This window comes from Salmo trutta, chromosome 33 (genome assembly GCF_901001165.1).
Source record: "Salmo trutta chromosome 33, fSalTru1.1, whole genome shotgun sequence".
Classification (NCBI taxonomy): domain Eukaryota; kingdom Metazoa; phylum Chordata; class Actinopteri; order Salmoniformes; family Salmonidae; genus Salmo; species Salmo trutta.
Window position 1 is genome coordinate 27,764,587 of NC_042989.1, and position 5,268 is coordinate 27,769,854.

Here is a 5,268-nt window from a genome sequence, read left to right on the forward strand (position 1 = left end):
TAACCTCATGGCTTGGTTTTTGCTCTGATATGCAGTCAACTGTGGGACCTTAGGTGTGCCTTTTCCAAATAATGTCCAATCAATTGAATATACCACAGGTGAACTCCAAGTTGTAGAAACAAGTCAATGGAAACAGGATGCACCTGAGCACAATTTCAAATACTGCAAGAGATTTCTTTTGTTGCAGAAAAATGTCTAAACCTGTTTTCACTTTGTGGACAGTCAACCAAGTGTAGATTATCCTCAATGTATTTTATAAAAAGTCTAACTTGTTTAAGGGGTCTGAATACTTTCCAAATGCACTGCATGTAATCAATAGGGGCTTAAAAAGGCCCAGGCAGTTAAATTGGATTACTGTGCCTTGCCACAGAAGTTGGAATAAGCACCATTTGAAAAGGCAGCATGGATTTCCATGGTGAAGTCCCACTAAATTGGTTAGACCAATAAGTTCCAAACACCGCCATTAAACAATTTTCCCCACCATTTCTAGCAAAATTCTTGCCCTTTGTTAAGCAGCCAATAGTTTGACCATTTTTATAGAATAATCTCTGTAAGGCACACAATTGTTAACCAGTAATTTGATTGAGAAAGACCTGCTGCATTGGACGTAAGACAGATGGAAAAGCCAATGAGTTGACATGCCAAGCTTTGGAATTGACAGGATAAGTCAGTTATATTAAATGTCACATTTTATTGTACAAGGACATTAAATATCATGACAAGTACATTTCAAAGCTTTATTGAACCTGACATACGAGATCTAAAAGCATCACTGACTTACATAAGTCACATGTTTACAATATAAAATTCAATAATTTCTTCACAAGTGTAGGCTTCATCAAGCCTCTGACATAGTATCCATTGCAGTTGCAGGAGTAAAAATAGCACTGTTAAGGACATAAGTGCCACAGATCAGACAGGCTGTTATTTTCCACAATGCACCTCAATCAGTTATTCAGTTGATTTCTCCAGGCACAGCCAAAATGTACACAAGTTAAACTCTGCTGTCTGAAATCAGGAACAGTGGGACCAAGTGAATGAAAGGAGTAGGGGTGTTTCAGATATGTGCGTTTCATGAAATCAAGTTACACCATTGACGCGCACCACTGGTCCGTGGCCATGTAGTTCACGTTGGTGACAACAGTATCTAAAGCTAACCCTTTACCTCATTCTCCTAACCTGGCACACCAAGTCACCTAACCAGCCACGTTAATTATCCTTACCTGCCATGTAAACAAATGTCGAGAAACCATCAGTCTCAACACCAGAACTAACAAATTCAGGGTGTTTCTTTATCAGGAAAAGCAGGCACCAATGTGCTTTTCCTGATATCTAGAAACTCCATGAATTGCGGTCTGCAATTACACCATAATTGAGTCAAAGAATAGAGTTTAATAGATCCTCATCATGGCCTGCCTCCATGGAGGCAACAGCCAGGTCACTGAAGAACCACTGCAAAATTAGACATCTTTCCAGGTAAGCAGGATGTCAGGAGATTACTTCGAAATTGGCCACTAGGGGCAATGGTGAGCACTATTACCATTAATTAGTCATGTGTTCAATCCCAGTGTTAGGCACTTTAAATGTCTTAACCCTATCCCAAACCTAAACCATTTGTGAATTAATGCCTAAACAACCGCAAAGGTATATGGACAAATGTCCCATTCTGCAGTGAGACAGCTTGTTGCCACGCCATGGGCTTGGGGCCAGTGAGCACAGAGTGTAGGTCTACGGTTTGAGCAGCCAGGAGGTGCGTGCACAAACAAGAATCCCATCAATGAAAAAAACAAGTGTTCTTGTCCGTGCCACCGAATCCCACAGCTTAGGTGCGCAAATGGCTACATTCCGAGAATTAATAATGTGCTCTTTGTAAAACATTTGCACATCTAGGCTGCAGATGTTAGTCTTAGGCGTTTGTTCAGTGCAGATGAACACTCTAGAAGCAGCCCTGTAGGAGTGAGCCCACCACAGGGATGAGGAGCGTGAACCCACTGGACTGCAAGGACACACTGGCTCCTTGAGGAGGGGAGATGCTCGTGGTGGAGATGTTCGTGGTAGTGACGTTCGTGGTAGTGACGTTCGTGGTAGTGACGTTCGTGGTAGTGACGTTCGTGGTAGTGACGTTGAGCATCGTGGAATTCGTCAAGTCAGCTTTGGTCACATTCGTAGCAAGGGACTGTGTGGTAGCGTTTTGCGCATGGACCTAAAACGAGAGCAGAGGGGCACGTCACTGACTGGCATTGGCCAGATGTGAGAAACGTAAAAAGTTAACTGAAACATTTGACGAATCGGGAAAATACATCTAATCACTTTCAAACTCATTTCAAAGAGCAAAACAAAAAAAAAAATATGGGTAAAGTTTAGATTTAGGCACACAAATGGGTGCGGCATAAGACAATCCTATGGAAATATGTTTCTAACATGATGTACTTAACACCAATAACATGCGTAGTGTTAAGTGGCATCACCTTCTGGGAAATGCGTTTTCCATAGTCTAGGTCTAAAGGGTGACGGACAACATCCTGCAGTTGAATTGCGCAGTGGAGAGAAAGTAGTCCCTCTTCAAGTAGGTTTATGTAATTTGAGTCACTTTACGTCAAGACTTTCTGAAACGAGGAATTACGGTTTCACATGCCTCTGGACTCATTAAGGCACACTAGGTCGCCAAACATTCTAAATGACTAACTGAAAACATCTGGAGGCCAATTACCCGCGCCATCATTCGTTTGTCAATGAGAAAATACATTTAGTAAATCAAACATTTTAGATTGAAACCGTAAAAAAAAAAAAAAAAAGAGGAATAGCCATGTTGCACTTGTTGAAATGCCTTTACTTTCCAGAATGGGTAGGTAGCCTAATGAAATCAACTGGGTTCACTTAAAATCAAACATGGCAACGAGTTTGTTATTATAGAAGAACCGCTCTTACCTGTGATGAAAAAAGCATGGCAAAGAGAAGGAATCCAATGTAAACAGTCGTCATTTTGTTGGCTGTTTCTTTCTCTGTTCCAATTATGTACGGTGTGACTGCCTTGTCTATGGCTTTTCTCACTGCGAATGACTGAGGTATCAATTCAGGGGATTTTATAACCCCCCCGATTGTGACGTCGGGTCAACAGTGCGAATCCCCAAAACCAACTGCCTATCCTGTCTCCCTGTCTCCATAGAGATAGATAGAGGACTCTAGTCCCCCAAGCGCTATTGAGGACTTTCACCATTTTTAAGTAGTCAACTGGGAGGGACATCCTATAGGTTACGGAAGGATCACATAATTCTATCCAGGTCGGCAGGCGGGATCAGCCAATAAATTACACTCATCACTAGCCAGCTACCACCTGGTTACTCAACCCTGCACCTCAGAGGCTGCTGCCCTATATACATAGACATGGAATCACTGGTCACTTAATAATGGAACACTAGTCACTTTAATAATGTTTACATACTGCTTTGCTAATTTCATATGTATTTACTATATTCTATTCTACTGTATTTTAGTCTACGCCACTCCAACATTGCTCGTCCTAATATTTATATATTTCTTAACTCTATTCTTTTACTTTAGATTTGTGTGTGTTGTGAATTGTTATATATTACTGCAATGTTGGAGCTAGGAACACAAGCATTTCACTACACCCACAATAACATCTGCTAAATATGTGTATGTGACCAATAAAATTTGGTTTGATTTCATGAGCAAACATTACATAACTGCAAGTGGCAGGAAATCGCCAACCTTGGCTTTTTGTTCAAACATCACACTCCTGGTGGCAGTACACACCCTTTATGTTTGCTTGCCAACTCAGAAGTAGTAGTTTAAGAACATTGACTACTTCAAAATGGAGATGGCCTCAATGGTGCTGCCTGTGCTTTCACAGATGCCATAATGGGACAATGATGGGATGTCTATTTAACTTTATGAGTTTATCCGAAACCTCCCATAAACCGCACAAGTGGGAATCCACATGAACGCCCCTCCAACTTGTAATTACTAGTGGAAACTAGTCTATAATTCCCTGAGCTCCAATTTCTTCCACATGCTGACCTCCGATAGCATGTTCTTAGGAAATTACCTTGATAACTGCATTTTCGGCAGTTAAATGTAACTATAATTTGTTTGCGATTATGATAGCGGCAGCCTACTTTTAGTTTATGGTTGACACATCTTATTGGCCATTAGCCAAATGAGTTCAAAGCATGTGAATGCATCCAACTGGTATCTACGACTTCACAACTGGTAATTACCACCTTCACACTTGATTATGAATGCAGCATTAGGTCTCTTCCTTTACATCTTAGGGTGTGACATCAGTAATACAAATAGCCTGAATTTTTTATATAACGGTCAGTGAATATTATAACAGGTTTATAATTTGAAAAGCTTGATACCATTGTGGTCTCTCCTCCTCAGAGTTTATCCGGTTGTCCTCCCTGAATGTGATGGGGACATTTTCTACAATATTAGGCCTATAGGTAGTCTAGCTTATGTTCAAAATAAAATATATTTTGCTTGATAAATGGCAAAAACAATTACTCAGAAACAGGTCTTATATCGACCTCTTGCGGTAAATATAAACTATTTACCACAATACAATTTCATTCATGTGTCCCTTCAGTAGTGAATTGAAGAATGGTCAGATGACGTGAATGCTACGCTACAGGACTGTTTTGCTAGTGTTACCCTTTCTATGAGTTTATAATATAAACTACAACACGAAAGGGACCGTTTACTTTACTTTTAATCATGTCAGCACATGTAACAGCAGTTTACAGCACTTTTTGTTCATTTTTCTTCCTCTCCCCAATTCACTTAAACTATATTTCTTTATTTCCCATGGGTTTCACCAGAGTACCCCCTAGTGGCTGGAACACAACTGGATTAAGGCCCTTACAACACCCCCCTGCAAAAACGAAATGTTGTCCCAAATATTTCACTGGCCTCAAAACAAACACAGAGGATGCAAGTTCTGGTCTTGAGAACACCTGGGAAAACTGGGCTCACAGTCATATAACTATATAGACATCCCCAGTCTACCTTTATGGGCAAAGACGCAACCCCACTAAGTATTATCACACTGGGAATAGTAAAGGTAAACAAGAAAATATATACACATCTGAGCATCTCTAGTTTGTATCCTGATAAGAGCTTGGCAGCCATAAAGTGTTATAGGTTAGAATTTCTCTGGGCCTCCTTGGCTGAACGGCGGGGCAAGGTCATGGGTGACCCCAATGAATCAGTGCCCACTTCATCATAAGATGATTGAGCCTCTGA

The 5,268-nt window shown here is 40.8% G+C and overlaps 1 long non-coding RNA gene across 1 annotated transcript; it reads right to left on the minus strand.

Annotated features, from left to right (window-relative positions):
- Positions 1-671: 671 nt before the first annotated feature.
- Positions 672-3,068, minus strand: LOC115172784 (uncharacterized). Its single transcript, XR_003871489.1, has 2 exons — positions 2,929-3,068; positions 672-2,203 (listed from the first exon to the last, which is right to left on the minus strand). It is a non-coding gene; the product is annotated as an uncharacterized LOC115172784 (long non-coding RNA).
- Positions 3,069-5,268: the final 2,200 nt, after the last annotated feature.